The 13,319-nt window shown below is 41.0% G+C and overlaps 1 long non-coding RNA gene across 1 annotated transcript; it reads left to right on the top strand.

Annotated features, from left to right (window-relative positions):
• The first annotated feature begins 1,371 nt into the window (after positions 1 to 1,371).
• Positions 1,372 to 1,870, top strand: LOC117355093. The gene is made up of 3 exons (XR_004538281.1): positions 1,372 to 1,426; positions 1,571 to 1,714; positions 1,824 to 1,870. It is a non-coding gene; the product is annotated as an uncharacterized LOC117355093 (long non-coding RNA).
• Positions 1,871 to 13,319: the final 11,449 nt, after the last annotated feature.

Genomic DNA, 13,319 nt, shown 5'->3' on the forward strand with positions numbered 1-13,319 from the left:
AAGGGTTTATGAAGCTGAATGTGTTCATGTGTTTTAAAAAGGAAAATTTATTTCTGTATGTTTGTTTGTTTTTTTTGTAGGGAAGTGGCGGATCTTCACGATCACAGAAACCTGTGGACATGGTGTACATGCCGATGATAAATCTATCATGTTTGTGTTTTTTCTGCTCGTTTCAAAGAGAACCAGCGGTGAATGAGCGTAAACCTGAAGATTCTTGTGATTATGGACTGTGGACCGGCATAGGCCTTTCCAAAACACCAACAGAACTTAAATCAGTTATAAAGGTGGCTGTATACTGCATTCTAAATAAATGTCTGCAAGGCGTGAAGGATGAAGATTGTGGAGCCTGCTTAATATGTGCTGGTGGGCAAAAACACCACGATTGCTTGATATGGGGACATAAGGAAATACAACAGAAACTCAAAAAAACTTGTGACATGCTATGCCTAGGACGTGTGGTAAATGTAGTCACTTTTGTAGGCTATAAAATGAAAATATTGATGCTTTGTAATGAAAGCATTAATATAATCATTGATTTAATCAGAGATATTAAGACCTCTATAAACGGGCCACGACTACTCAATAGATTGGTCAATTTCATGAGAGATGGTGCATATGTAGAGATTGTAAATGATTTAATCCGTGACACCGATTATAAATCATTCTTCAAAAGAAATGCTTTTTAAAACATGTTTTGTTTTTTTATTCTCGGGATTGTGGGAAATACAGTGTGTAACGGTATGTTTGTTTGTATAAAAGTTTAAACATTTTATTGTTGTAAAATAAAGATTTTCTTAAAAAAATTATAAAATGTGTGGTGTGTTTTAGAAATGTATTATCAGCCCAAACTAAAACAATAGAAGGTGTGACAGGTTATAAGGAACTAGGCTCTAGACACGTAGGGGTCGTTTTGGTATCTAAAATGACTAACCAAGACAAACAAGCTCTAGCAGAGGCCTTAGACATACAATAAAGCCTTTGTGAATGGATAACCTCTATAGAGGGGGGTGTAAGTGTATAAAATAAACTATGAGAAGACCAGCAAGCATTCTGGTTTTTGTGGGTGCTACACCGGACCCCGGATACATCAACTGCTAACATGGTGAGTAGAAAAGGGGCCTTTATTTTTGGTTTTAGGGACATCATTTTTTCTTTCTCTGAATCTATCATTGCATTTAAAAACAGGAACGGGGATCTGATGGTAGAAATAAACTATCTCTTACCAGAAAAAGACAACAGATATTAAACAGTAAGTGGCAAATGTATTATCTGGCACATATGTTGGTTTTTAAAAACAGCATCTACAAAACATTATTTTTTTCGTTATGATTAGACCAAGAAACGGCTGGAGAGCCGACACCTTCTACATCGACAAGTTCTAACCAACAACCGGTTCCTTACCGGAAGCCAAAAGATAAACGAAATAGTAGGTATCCTGGTTTTGTAAGGAGACTAGGGTTAAAAGAAAATGTCATTACTTTTATAATGGTTGATCAAGAAAATATTAGGCAGTCAGATCCTCAAGGGTGGGGAAAAAGTATTAACGGTTATGCTATGTTATAAATTGTAGATCGGGAAAATGTTAGAAAGTCGCAAGCAGATACCATGAACCTGACGGAAAAGTATAACAGGAAAAGATCGCATAGTAAAAGCTTCTTACACGGGGAACCAGAGTCCAAAGCTGCTTACAGGAAACCAAAAGATAAACGAAATAGTAAGTATTCTGATTTTGTAAGGAGACTAGTGTAAAAGAAAATGTTATTACTTTTATAATGGTTGATGGGGAAAAAGTATTAACGGTTATGCTATGTTATAAATTGTAGATCGGGAAAATGTTAGAAAGTCACAAGCAGATACCGTGAAGCCGACAGAAAAGTTTAACAGCACAGAAGCACAGCCGGACAGCACAGAAGAAGGAGAATGTTATGAAGTTGATAATTATTCTGATAGCAGCAAAGTGTCAGAGGATGGTTCAAATAAGGGTGCATTAGGTCCTTCTGAAGATTCAGAACCAATCAACTATGTCCAATTTGTGAAAAGATGGGATCGTAAACTGGACAAGTTTCATGGTGTGCTTTATTCAGAAGAATTTCGTTTCATTAATTTAGACAAGATAACATCATTAAGTGATGCTCAAAATGCTATACGCCAAGGCATTCAACATATCCTGGACGATGTTAGCAACAGAGTATCGCCCGGTGACTACGTACAAGTGCACCTACATTCATCACTTTTTCACAACTCCTTGTTTTCTGGTAAATTAAATCCCGAATCGCTAGATGCTGATGATTTCTTAGACCAGGTTGCTAAACTCCTTCAAAGTCACAGAGAAATACAGGTCTGTGATTTATTCCGTATTATTGTACTTGTAATAAGAAACAAGGGTGGTGGGGGTCGTAGGGTGTTAAAATCTATACTGTTTAGCCAGATTTTGCAGAAAAAAAGGATGTATTTAATAGATTTGAATAACACAGGCAATAACCTGTGTTTTGCCGGTAGCCTTACAGCCCTTATATCCCCCGTAAAACTCACAGATGCTGAACTGTTAATAGGTGCTGAAAAGCTACATAATGATTTGGGGTGGTCGGTACATAAAAAAGTCATGCTCGATGATGTAGCAACCATAGAACAACATTTAAAGATAAATATAAGAGTTGTGTTTTATACAAACTCGTGGTGTTGCTTTAAAACATCAGACCAGCCCATTTATCCAAAAACGGTTTTCTTATTGCTACATGACGATCATTTCTACGGCATAACCGATGTCAAAAAATTCTATGGGGAGCGTAATTTCTGTACTTTTTGCCAGAAGCCCTATAGTCACGACCACTCCTGTACATTATGGTGCCGTCTTTGTTCGACACAGACATGTTTGAACAATGACGGTATACAGCAGAGGTGTCCTAATTGCAAGATGTGTTGTCGCTCTAAAGACTGTTTAGATAGACATATGCAGCTGGCGCAGAAAAAAGAAGTGGAGTGTTTATCTAAAACACTGTGTCTGAAATGTGAGTCCTATGTGAACGAAAAACATAAATGTAAGGGTAGGATGTGTAAGCTATGCCGTGAACCCTTAAGCGGTGATGACATACACTTATGTTTTATGACACCCATCGATAAACTCAAAACATCTGAAAAGTATATTATTTACGATTGCGAATGTATGCAGGAAACGGGCTGGCACATTCCTAATTATATATATGCCGAGGACTTGTACGAAACAAGAAAATGGGAATTCAAGGGTCTTGAGTGTATTTTTGCTTTTATACAGGTTTTTTGTGACAAAAAATTTAAAGACTATACCTTCATAGCCCATAATGCCAAAGGCTATGACGGGTATTTTGTTCTTAGCCAACTGTTAAAGGAAAAGATGGACACAGATCTGTTGGTTCAAGGTGGTAAGCTTTTACAAATCACAGTAGTACCTTTAGCTATTCGTTTCATAGACTCTTTAAATTTCCTACCTATGAAACTTAGCAAACTTCCAAAAGCCTTAGGTTTTCCAGGCTGTAAGGGTTATTTCCCGCATTTTTTTAATACTCAGGAAAATCAAAACTATGTGGGGTGTATGCCGGATAAGGAGCATTATGGTGTGAGAAACATGATGCCTGAAGAAAAAGAGGAATTTTTAAAATGGTACAAGGACAACCAGCACAAGACGTTTGATTTGCAAAAAGAGTTGGCTTATTACTGTCAACAGGATGTTGCTATTTTGCGACAGGCATGTGTTCTCTACAGAGCAGAAATCATGAAAATGACACAGAAAGATGTGGTTGTAGAACGTGAGGGTACTTCATAAATTCTAATGAATTGTTTAGACCCTTTCCAATATATAACCCTAGCCTCTGTATGTATGGCCATGTTCAGATTTATGTTTTTAGAACCCAAGACCGTGGCGCTCATCCCCCCGGATAACTATCACAGACACAAAAAGAGATATTCATCCCCCTCTATTCAATGGTTGCTGTATCAAGAGGCTGCACAAAATATACAGATCATGCATGCTCTGAACGGGGGTGAAAGAAAGGTGGGGTCTTATTTTCTTGACGGTTACGCTGTCAATGATGGGGTAGAAACAGTTTTTGAATTTAATAGTTGCTTTTATCACGGCTGTCCGGTCTGCTATAATGATAAAGACCAGAATCCTGTAGCAGCCACGACCTATGGCTCTCTTTATTACAAAAAGCAGCTAAAGACAGCCTACCTGGAAAGCCTGGGCTTCAAGGTCGTAAGTCTGTGGGAGCATGAGTGGAAGCAGATGGTCAAAGAAAATGATAGGGGCTGTGCAGACTTCCTGGCTAGCGCTGCATTACCGCAACCCTTGGCCCCACGAGATGCCCTTTTTGGGGGTAGAACAAATGCTGTTTCTCTATACTACAAAACAAAACCTGGGGAAAAAATACACTATTACGATTTTACCAGCCTATACCCATTTGTCAATAAAACAAAGGAATATCCAACAGGCCATCCGCAAATCATTTATGACAACTTTGGTCCACCCACAAATTACTTTGGTTTTATAAAAGCAAAAGTATATCCTCCAAGAAAGCTCTTTTTCCCGGTGTTACCTGTCAGGGTGGGAGTAAGCTTATGTTTCCTTTGTGCCGTACGTGTGCCGACGCACGGCAACCAGAAACGTGTGCCCATACGGATGAGGAGAGAGCTTTCGTGGGGACTTGGTGCACGGTGGAGATGGATGTTGCCATTGCAAAAGGTTATGTGGTTGTTGAAATCTATGAAATCTGGCATTTCGAGCAAAAATCTGACAGTCTCTTTTCTGAATACATCAAAATACACCTCCGTCAAAAACAAGAGGCTTCTGACTACCCCCAGTGGTGCAATGATACAGAAAAACAAAACATGTACATCTCTGATTTCTATAGAAAAGAAGGTGTACTTTTGCGGGCAGACCATATTCAGTTAAACCCTGCTAAACGCCAAATAGCAAAACTTTTCTTAAATTCTCTGTGGGGGAAATTTGGTCAAAGGACAAACCTGCCTACCATTAGCATTGTCAGAGAGCCTGATGATCTCTTTAAATATCTGTTTTCCCCTGAATTTGAGGTTTCATCGTGTGACTTTATCGATGATGAAACAGCCTGCGTGTCTTGGAAGCACTCAAAAGACCGCACTACTTTGCCCGGTAACACTAATGTTTTCATAGCCTGTTTTACAACAGCCTATGCGCGTTTAGAGTTGTACAAACTTCTAGACAATCTACAAGAACGTTGTCTGTACCACGATACAGATTCTGTGATATTTGTGAGCCGCGAAGGTGACTGGAACCCCCTTCTGGGCGATTATTTAGGGGAGCTCACCAGTGAGATACCTGCCGATGAACATATAACTGAGTATGTATCAGCGGGGCCTAAAACATACGGTTACAAACTGACAAGTGGAAAGACCTGTATGAAAGTGAAAGGGATAACGTTAAATGTAGAAAACAGCCAGAAAATCAATTTTACTAGTTTAAAAGATCTAGTTTTTGACTACAAACAGGGTGCAGAGGGTTTACCCCAGAAAAAGATAGGGGTGCAACAAACCGGTATTATAAGAAACAAAAAGAGGTGGGCTATAGAGACCGGTGTGATTAAAAAAACACAGCAAGTTGTGTATGACAAAAGAGTGAAGGAGGAGGATGGGTTCAGCACACTACCCTACGGATACTAGAACGGTGGATGCCCGCTGGCCGCACCCTTTCTCTTGTATATTAGCAGGACCGTCCAATTCAGGCAATTCTTTGTTAAAAAACTGTTAGAACACGCTGGCCGTGTATTGTCTGTCATGCCTGACAATATTGTTTGGTGTTATAGTTGTTGGCAGCCTTTGTATAAAGAAATGTTAAATAAATATCCTTTTATTACTTTTACGGACATTTTGCCTGATACTTTTAACAATGACCGAATGTTTCCAACCCATAAAGTAAACTTGGTTATTATAGATGATCTAATGGATTCTGCCTGTAAAAGCGGTGAAATAGAGAATGCCTTTACTAAGTACGTACATCACAGAAACCTGAGCATCATATATATAGTTCAGTATGTTTTCTGCCAGGGTAAAACAAGCCGGACTATAACTTTAAACACCAAATACATGGTTCTCTTTAAGAATCCTAGAGATAAGTTACAGGTAGCCATTATAGCTAGGCAGATGTACCCTGGAAAATCACAATTCTTTTTAGAAGCCTTCGAGGATGCCACCAGAAAGCCGTACCTGGTCCCTAGTCAACAACTTGAGCGCTTGAGAAACCCCGTAGACCGGGAAGAAAATATTAGAACCTCAACCATACTTAGGTTAGACGAGGAAATGAAAAACATACTGCAGAGCCCTGGTATGTCCGACCATGAAAAAGTTAAACGTTATTCAGAAGTGTTACAACGTTATCTCGTGTTGAACAGACAAAGGGATATGGAAAAAGAAAAGCTAAATGTGTTTCTACAGGGACCGGTTGATGCTTCAACAACCCCCGCTCCAGAAAATAGTATACCACTCGACTCTGTGGTTCAAGAAGTGTTAAACAGCATCAATACGCGCCGAAGTCCTGCTTAACAAACTGTCAAAAAACAAAAGTGTTACATCCTGGGTGGGAGATGGTACATTTGTATACCAAGGAACACCTATCAGTGGTTCTAACCTGCTCGACCTCGTTCGCAGTGTTACGCAGACCCATGCTCTTTCAGAGCAAAGAAGGCCCCTAGGCTGGGGGGAGTTCATGCAAACCTTAGCTCAATTAAATATGCCTTCCTCGGTTGTAGGTAACGCAGCCAACAGAGAGGTACTGTTACGCCTCAAGGAGAGCCCAGCTATGAAAGTTCCTGAACTATATACAAAACCTGCCAAGACCAAAGAACTCCTTCCTCATAAAAGATGTAAATTATTACCCAGTTACCGGTGGTTGAGTGTATAAAAACATATCTTCAATAAAATAATGTTTTTTAAAAATGAAAATAAAAGACTGCAGACATTTTGATTTTAAGGTTTACTTTTTTTTTTAATTTAGAAACAGCATGACATTCATGGTAGGAAACACAGCCCTGGGGTGTATGAAATGGGTTTTGAAAAGGTCTACACAAGACTTGTTTTTTATTTTTTACAAATTTCAGTACCATTTCATCATTTTGCATTAAATCTTCAGAATACATTTCTAAAATATTTTCAAAAGGTTGCCCTTTACAGTGATGATGTAAAAAAAACACACAGTGATAGCCACAGGCCTCAGACAGCGGGTGCTGTAACTGTCTATTATGATATAATACAGCTTTACAGTGTTTATTGGAAAAGTTCATAATGCTGTTAGGAAAGAATAAACTATCCGGTGGTTGTCCGTAAGAATCAAAAAATTCTCCTGTCCCGTCCTTGGTCACATAGAGGGCCAACCAGTGTTCACCTGGTAGGTTGTGTGGGTGTGTGTTCACGACAATTCCCACAGGTCTCCTTGGTATTTCTAATCCTGTTAACCAGTCACTGGGCAGTACATCTAAAAAAGATTCTGCAACACAGGAGTCCTTCTTTAAAACACGGAAGATCTGTACGGTGTTCATGTTCAAGAAAGGTCAAAAAGAACATTCCTTCTATGATTAACTTCTATCACATTGTCGAAAACCCCATACACAATCATGTTCACAGTGTGAGGTAAAGCTCTGGCAAAACGTATTTCAGCCCGCAGGTTACCGGTTTTGATCAGCGAGTAGTGGTCAGCGCACTCCTGGTCCGGCGATAGGTCAAAGGCTAGCAGCATATAACCTTTGTAAAACTCCTGACGATCAACCAGGAGGGCGTTGTCTTTCAGGTGTTTACCGGTCGCTTGAATAAGCTGCATATATTCTCTCACACAATTTCCATTTTCAAAGTCAGGTTGTAGAGGTTTTCCGGGTACTTGTTCACCATCTACATACAGAGCTGCAAAATTAATATCGTAATGTTTAAAATTGAAAGGGTTTTTAGCGTAATTACCACTGAAAGCGTCGTTATCCACAAAGCCCAACATGATGAGTTTTGGTAACAGCCCCAAAAAGAGATTTTCCTGATTAGTCACACGGGCGCTGGCCGGTATGCTAAACACCTTCAACCCCACACGGTCTATCGCATACTTGGCGTTAGCTTTCAGTAGAGCTTCAGCATGTCCCAAGCGCACTCCAGGGGCCACTTTAACTCTCTTTACAAAGAGGGCAGCGTTTAAGATAAGGAGTTTATAATTTTGGTCAGCATCACCGCTCATTAAACAGAAAGAGTTTTTGTTACGTGACAGTTTTATTTTAAGATCTACGCCATTGATAAGTAGCTTTTCTTGTAAAAATAGATCGCTGTGTAAATGTCCCAACAGTTCCACCTTGTGGCTAGATGCTGTAAAGTGAGCCCTTTCGGTAAAACCCACATTACGTGCACCTATATCTCTAACGTCGTGATGTTCAGCTGTATCCTTATAAAACAGGCCACTTGTGAACTGTGATTTGAGGGCTCCTTCACCGTAATTGAGGAGCAGCTGTATGAGGGCTCTGTATGGGTAACAGTTATTACTCTGACTAATCAGCTGGTCTCCCAGGGTAACATCCAATTGGCTAAAAATAGATGCAATCGGGTAGTTTACCAGGGCTACTTTGGCGGCTGCGTCAATGTCTGAACCGTCTTCTTTCACAATTTTACAGGTCAGATGCAGGAGAGTGTTGTTTAAATCAATGTAGTCTTCACCGTGCCCCGCTATGTAGAAGTCCAAAGGTGCTGTTTCCGATAAAGCTGATAATGGTGGTATTTCCACATAGATGCTTTTTTCGATACTGGTTTGGGTTGGGGATAGCTCAAACAGATCTAGTTCTGATTTAACGCATTCTTCAGAGCCGTTGTGTACAAAAGCCATGGTATTTTAGAATATATCACGTTTCGTAGAACGGGTCCTTCTCTTCTTGGATCCGCTGGATAGCTTCTGTGATTTGTTACCTTGAAGTTTCTTTCTTTTAAAAGGTTTTGGAAGAACTTGCAGAATCTCTTGAGGGTGGGTCCTCTTTCTTTTAACAGCCCGTCTAACCACAGCCAGTCCCGACCCCGCCTGCTCTGCGGAATGGTTTATTTTATTTAGAACGGTTGTTGCGACATGGCCCATGACATCTTTAGCTATGTTTTTTGCGGCTCCTTTCACATGTGGTTTAATAATTTCAAAACCCCTTCTCAAAAGTGGTATTGCTTTTCTAAAGAGACTACGAAATACGCCACCTACACCGGCACCGTACATGACAGGGGCTCCGTGATATCCTGAAAGTCCATAACCGGCTTGTGCTGTGTAATAATTTTTGTATGCTTTGGGGTCTCCGTAATCTTTAGACACCAACATTTTAAAACACAACAGTCTTCCTGGGCCACAGGTGAAGCTTAAGGATCACCTTCCCTAACGAAATGAGACGTTCCTGTTCTGATCCGTCTTTATTTCAAATTTGATGGTATCGATGTGCTGCTTGTTCACAGGTACATAGTGCGGTTTATCGTACGTGAGGGTGATAAACTTATCCGCTGACCCTAGAGCTGGAACACAGCGCAACAGTTTAAAACATCTTTTATTATAAATATTTCATCCGTCCATGTTTGTTCGTAACCTTTCTGAAATCTTCCTTTAAGTTTTGATAGCCTTACATGGTCTCCTTTCATTAAGAGATCCTTGGTGGGATCGCATTTGATATTACTGCTGTAGACTGTTTTCCAAATCTGCAAAGAGTTTGAGGGTGTCACATCTACAGGCCTCGCCTGTATCGTTCTGTGAAAACTATAATTATAGCTGTGCACTATAGCCTGTAGGACGTCTTGATAAGTAAAGGTATTATGGGCTGTAAAATATCTCCACATTTTGGATTTTAAAGTCCTGTTAAAACTTTCCACTACAGCTGCTTTAACATCATTATGGGTCACAAAATGGCTAACACCTTTTTGTTTTAATAAATTCTTCAGAGACTTATTTAAAAATTCTTTACCCTTGTCTGTTTGAAGTTTTTCAGGTGTACGCCCTAAATTAAATATTGTTTCAAAGGCTTCGGTGACTTCATGACCGGTTTTTGTTTTTAAAGAAACGACCCATGCATATTTTGACAGGATATCTATTACCGTTAAGATGTATTTGTAACCGTTGTTATAACGGGCAAAGGCTGACATGTCGACTAAGTCACTTTGCCACTGTCTGTCAACTTCCGACACAATTGTTTTATTTCTTTTAAAATGGATTCTAGCCGGTCTGTGTAAATTGTATGCGTTTTGACCGGTGATCCAATCCACCACATCTTTTCTCCGGACTGTTATATCACTCTTTTTAGCCGCTTGAAGTAGAGGGTTAATGCCTCCATAGCTTCCTGCCACGTATGGATCATAATAAATTTGCTTCAATAAAGATTCCTTCATAGCTCTGCCTTTTTAACAGAGCCCTGTTAGGTGACAGCTGCTTTTGTTTTTGTTTTTTTTCAGATTGTTAAGACAACAGTAGGGGGCCGGGACAAGTTCAGACATGTTTAAACACACCTCCACCTCTCTCCCCCTTGGCTTTATCAGGGGAGGGGTGCTGCAAGGGGCTTATCAGCTGTTACCATGACAATAGGGGAGCTGGCCCATTAACCATTAGCTCAGAATTCCTACTGAAAAGTGTGTTAAAAGCAAATGCAACCTTTTCTCGTTTGTTTCTGCCCCTGCTCTGTTTTAAAAGCAGGAAAGATTTTGTGAATGCCTTTTGTTTTGTGATCTGCTCTATCCGTGAGCTCTTAAACCCTGTCTTTTAACTAAAAACTGTTAAAATAAAGACGCTTCTTTTCTGGCCACATCATTTCCAGGTGGGGGTTTTTTACTAAGTCTGTTTCCCCTATTTCCGCCTACGTGGTCAGAAAAGTGCATTTCCGCCGCGTCATTTACCCTATTTCCGCCTATGTGGCCAGAAAAGCGCATTTCCGTCGCTTCATTTACCCTATTTCTGCCTATGTCATCAGAAAAGCGCATTTCCGGTAGGGGTAGGCACTCCCATTTCCGGTGATGTCATCAGAAAGCGTATTTCCGGGGTTAAACACGCCCCCATTTTCGGTGATGTCATCAAAAAGTGCATTTATGGGGTGGGACCTGAGGGGGCGGGGCAATGGGAGGGGTGGGGCTTGAGGGGTGGGATCATGGGTGGGGGTGGGGCCATGGGCAGGGCTACTACCATTCATTCCTATGGGAGGGGCGGGGCTTAGGTGATGAGTGGGGCGGGGCCATGGGCAGGGGCGGGGCCATGGGCAGGGCTACCACCATTCATTCCTATGGAAGGGGCGGGGCATGGGCGGAGACTAAGGTGGGACAATGAGCGGGGCTTAACCCGGAAGTGAACGCTGATTGGTCGATCCTTATCTCTGACAGCTGTCAATCATTTTGACATGAGGTGTACCCATTATACTACTGTTCTGCAATGTAAATTGAATCGGATTGTTACAAAGTCATAAACAATGCCATGGTAATATATGGCGATTTACTAATAATGAGTGATGGATATTGAATATTGTAATGAAATGTGTTTTTTTATTGGGGAATTCTATAATTGTGATAGTTTTTATTATTATGGTAAATTTATTGTATTGTGTGATGTTTTCAGTATTGTAAACTGCTTTAGCACTTCGGTTTGAGCGGTATATCAAGTATTAAAATCAAATTATTGAAACAAAAATGATATAAAAATGAGCGTTTGTCTTTCTTAGGAAAGGTGAAGAACTTGATTTTTTTTCCTCCCAAACCTGTAAAGGATGTGCTTACTAATCCTTAGCTGTACACTAAAGCAGTCTTTTTCAGTTTGCTGCTCATTAACTCCAGAGTGCCCCCTTCTGAAATTTCCTTTTAAAAAGATCATCCAAGAAATTCCCTGTCTCCCAGAAATTTTCTTACCTTGCTGCTCATTAACTCCAAAGTGACCCCTTCTGAAACCTCCTTTTAAATAGGTGCTTATAGCTGACTTCTTTTCTGTCTCTTGTGGGGAATATCAGCTGCCTCACTAAATTAATGTACTCCTCCTTTACCTTGGTAAATTTGCTTTTCTATACTCTTTTATATAAATGGTATCCCGATTGTAGGTGGTGGTAGACATTCTACTGCTATCTAACCAGCCAATTGGGATGCACATTTTTTTTAAAAAACCAATCCCGAGGCAGACCGCCTACATTGTAGGCGTCTGTCGTGGTTCAGGGAGATGCGTAGGGACACTTAAGCTTCCCCAAGGCTGGGCATGGGTGTAGTTTCACCTGGAAGTGAGTGAGCTTAAGTGGCCCTAGGGCTGTAATAGGTGCCTGAAATGCTGGCCTACATTTCAATTAGACACAGCTGCTAAACTGATTGCGGTAAGGAAATCTCCCTGCCATGATCAGGATTGATTATTGCAACTCGGTGTTTTGGTATTTCTTCAGCTTGTGTCATTTCAAATTTCTACAGAATTCTGCAGCAAGGCTTCTCTGCAAAGCTAAACTTCATAGAAACATAGAAATACGATGGCAGATAAAGGCCAAAAGGCCCATCTAGTCCACCCATCCGCAGTAATCATTATCTCTTTCTCTCTCCGAGAGATCCCACGTGCCTATCCCAGGCCCTCTTGAATTCAGACACAGTCTCTGTTTCCATCACCTCTTCTGGGAGACTGTTCCACACATCTACCACCCTTTCTGTAAAAAAGTATTACTCCATTGTTAATTCATTACTTCATTGTTAATTCACCTACACTAATTACCAGTACAGTATAGGTGTTTTATCCCAGGACAAGCAGGCAGCATATTCTCACATGTGGGTGACGTCATCCATGGAGCCCCATTGCGGAAGATATGAAGGTCATAAATCCAAAATGCAGGTTTGTAAAGAAAGATCCTTCAGAAAAGTCACTACATCAGACATGTCAAACTCTGGACCACAGCTAAATCTGGCCCACGGTGTGTTAAAAATTGGCCCACCAGACATTTAAAATTTTATAGTAAATCTGGTCTGCTGGCACGAACCACTGCTGCTGCTCTTTTGTCCCCCCTATGGGATTTCGTCAGAGGGAACATACTACTGAGGTGGACAGCGGCCTGCGAGGTTTGCTACAGCCGGCCAGCGATCCTCAGCAAGCTGCTTTGAAGAGGGGACCTGGTGAAGGCAGATGCGAATGTAGAGCAGCAGTGGTGGCAGAGGTTCATGCCGGTGGGCCAGAGGAGACCAGGAAGCCGGGATTGAGGGAGGGTAGGAATGGCAGACCAAATCTGAAGGTGAGACCGGGAAGAAGAAGGGGGAAAACATACAGGCCTTCAGGACAGGGGCGGGCCCTGGTGTAGAAGTACCTGGAGGGAGAGAAGAAGGGGTCCAGATGT

Source organism: Geotrypetes seraphini, chromosome 2 (genome assembly GCF_902459505.1).
Source record: "Geotrypetes seraphini chromosome 2, aGeoSer1.1, whole genome shotgun sequence".
Classification (NCBI taxonomy): Eukaryota; Metazoa; Chordata; class Amphibia; order Gymnophiona; family Dermophiidae; genus Geotrypetes; species Geotrypetes seraphini.